Source organism: Salvia hispanica, chromosome 3 (genome assembly GCF_029641045.1).
Source record: "Salvia hispanica isolate PSC_SH4W2 chromosome 3, Shi_PSC_v1, whole genome shotgun sequence".
Taxonomy (NCBI): Eukaryota; Viridiplantae; Streptophyta; class Magnoliopsida; order Lamiales; family Lamiaceae; genus Salvia; species Salvia hispanica.
This window is the reverse complement of record NC_142694.1, coordinates 15,853,462-15,856,612: the sequence shown is the minus strand read 5'-3', so window position 1 is coordinate 15,856,612 and position 3,151 is coordinate 15,853,462. Positions and strand designations below refer to the sequence as shown.

The window sequence follows — 3,151 nt, the reverse complement described above, 5'->3', positions numbered from 1 at the left end:
GCCATAAAATACTAAAAACAGAAATTGAAACCTAATCTAAAGCAAAAATAAGGAAATACTACTACATAATAAAAAAACTCTCAACTATCTATTCCTGATCTAAACCCTCTGGGTCGGGCTGGCCTTGTTGTGGCTCGTTTTGGGCCTCGGTCGGTTGACGCAGTTTGTCCTCTGTCGGACGAGCTCGTCGGGCTGAGTTGGGGCCCTATCATGTGACCTTAATTAGCTTTCAAAATTGCCATTTTACGCACACACAAATTAAGAGAGAGAGAGATTATACATGTCAATATAGTGCACCATGCTTGATTCACCATTGATGCGGCTTAGGTTGTCTAACTTCTCCATCAATTCATGCTGTATAAATAAATCTAATTAATTAGAAACCCACAATATATGTAAAGAAATTTGAAACCAAAATTCTTGAATTTGAGAAAAACGCACATACCTCCGCGTGCCACTAATGTCTGTGCACCCAATAATCGCACGAAATTGCACCAAGGAAAAAAGTTAAGAACTTGAAAAAATCAAATTTAAACAAAAAAAATTGAAAAAAGAAGTGGTTTTAATTACTGCATCATGATCCTGTACTCTAGTGTATTCATATGCCGATTTTGGAACTCTTCAATCCTGTTTCAATTCATCAATAATCAACTAAAATTAGTAAATTTAATTACTTAATTTTTTTTATGTATAGAGAGAGTGAGAAAGAGAGAGAGACTCTTTTTGTTTGTCAAATTCGGGGAGTGGGCATGTGGGAGTAAATGCAATCAATTTAGGCTTAACATCGCTGCGCACAGCGACTTCTCTGGCCCAGCTCTTCTGAATTTTGTTTCCAGCCATTTTTAGATATTGAAAGAGAGAGTGAGAGAAGTTGTTGAAGGAGCGGAGGAAGCAAAGAGAGAAAAGAAGTTGCAAATGGTTTGAAGTGGTGCGTTGCAACGAGGGCTATTTATAGTGTTAATTAGAAAGAAGTTGGTGCCAACCAAAGTCACATGAAATTAATGCTTATTAATGGTTGTACGCAATGTCAACTTACCCCTTATAAAAAAGATTAATTAAGATTTTTTTTTATCTTTAATCACTGCTCTTTTTTTATATGATTAAATAAGCATAAATTTAAAGGCTGCAAAACAGAGGATTTGAACTCGACACATTTGGCCCCAGACATTATTAATCTCTCAACCGCTTGATCAGTTCACACACATTCATTAATCACTTCTCTTATTTATAGGGGTAGGGGGGGGGGGGAATCTTTGATATGACACTACAACCTTCAACCAGCCAAACCCCGTCCGTAGAGTCAGAAGAGTCTGTGGGAGGACAAGAGGAAGAGCCAATGGTACAGAGAAAGGGAAATGGTAAGCAGCGGCAGCCGGTTAACCCAATTGCCGCGAGTTCGAAACCCAAAAGGAATGCGCGCAAACCGGACAAATATGGCAATTACGTCGCCGAGTAGATTAGTCATATTTTAGTTTCCTTTTATTCTATTTTTTCGGCTATTTTATTTTTGGATATTAGTATTTTGATTAATTTATTTTTGCTAAGTGTCGAGCGTAATTATAAGCTCCGTTTCGGATTTTCTTTGTTGATTCTTTCTGAGATGAATTAGGACTTAGGAGGTCGAATCAACCCTAGGGCCCTTAGGTTTATAAATAGGGCATCGTTAGGCATTAACGCTTGATCAATAAAATTCTACTTTTCGCCCAAATATTTGCAATACACAAACTTGTGAACGATTCCCGCGCACAGCCACATCTCTCCGCCGACCCTAAGCCAGGGCGCCGGAACCCCTTTTGGCCGTCAATTAGCACCGCCGGCCACCGCTAAGGAAAACATCCTTAACAGTCTTGCTGATGAAGAAAGTAGAGGTAGCCATGTTTCACACTAATTACTAAGGGTATTCCCGTGTTCCGCACGCTAGGGCTTGCGCAGGTATCAATTAGACAGTCCCATGTCAATCCTCTCTCGTATAAAAAGTCGGTGTCGAGGGCTTTATAAATTTTCTATTCCTGACATTCCGGTATTTAATTTCCAGTTACGGGAAAGAGATTTCTCTAAATCTATTTATTTTCGTTTGTCGGTATAATGTCTGGAGTGTGGAGTTAATTGGTGTACAGAGCTGTGATTTCATTATGGGTCCCACTTCATACACGTATAATTTAGTTTTAAATTCGACTGTCCAAATAAAAATTGATGACACATTAGAATAAAAAAATACAGTTAGTGATTTCTCTGAATCAAGTTGTTTTAGTTTGTCGATATATTATCGATTGTACATTAACAATTAGTTATTGTATTGGTGACGCATTTAAATAAAAAAAATGGGTAACAGATTTCTTCAAATCAATTTCTTTTTATTTGTCGGTATATATATTAATGATTGTTATCGTACCGATACACACGCGTCAAGGATGGTTAATTCTATAGATTCTAATTATATAAGTGAAATTTAGCTTTTAAATCTTATGAATCCAAATAATAACTGATAACAAATTAGAAAAAAAATTGTCGATACTGACTAAATGTTAACTATGCTCACAGAACATTGACAAATACAAATGAGGTGTTTAAGAGACCTGAACCCCTACCAAACTTGTTTTTTAATTATTTTTTATAATACACTTTTCAAATTTAAGCTAATATTAGTGATTTAAATCAACTAATAACATAAGTTTTTACCAAAAAAATTTCTGTGTATGCTAAGTGCCTAAGCACACTATATATATGAATGTGTTTTGGATATAGTAGTATGAATCTAGTAGTGATATATTGTTAATTAGAAAGGAGTTGATGCCAAAGAGTCACAAGTTGATGCCAATAAAGTCACATGAAAGGTGTGAATTATATCAAGTGATGCTTATTCCATACAGGTCTCGAGATAAAAAGTTATTAATGAAATATCATGGGCTTCAATCGGTTGGAATAATAGAGATAGCTCCAATTTAAATTCATAGAGATGATGGGATAAGACTAATTGGTTTATTTTATTCTTCTTTTTTTTTTTCTTTCACTTAGAGATTAAAAACACTGTCCCTTCATTTGAAATAAATTGATGCAAATCTTCATATAGCACACTTTTTCTTCATATGCATGAGCTATTAGGACAAAATTAGCCCATCTTAAGAGATTAAAGTGGAAGAAAACTGTGGGA

The 3,151-nt window shown here is 35.6% G+C and overlaps 1 long non-coding RNA gene across 1 annotated transcript; it reads right to left on the bottom strand.

Annotated features, from left to right (window-relative positions):
• LOC148930241 (uncharacterized) lies at positions 1 to 891 on the bottom strand. Its single transcript, XR_016136465.1, has 5 exons — positions 719 to 891; positions 571 to 627; positions 446 to 464; positions 281 to 354; positions 1 to 205 (listed from the first exon to the last, which is right to left on the bottom strand). It is a non-coding gene; the product is annotated as an uncharacterized LOC148930241 (long non-coding RNA).
• Positions 892 to 3,151: the final 2,260 nt, after the last annotated feature.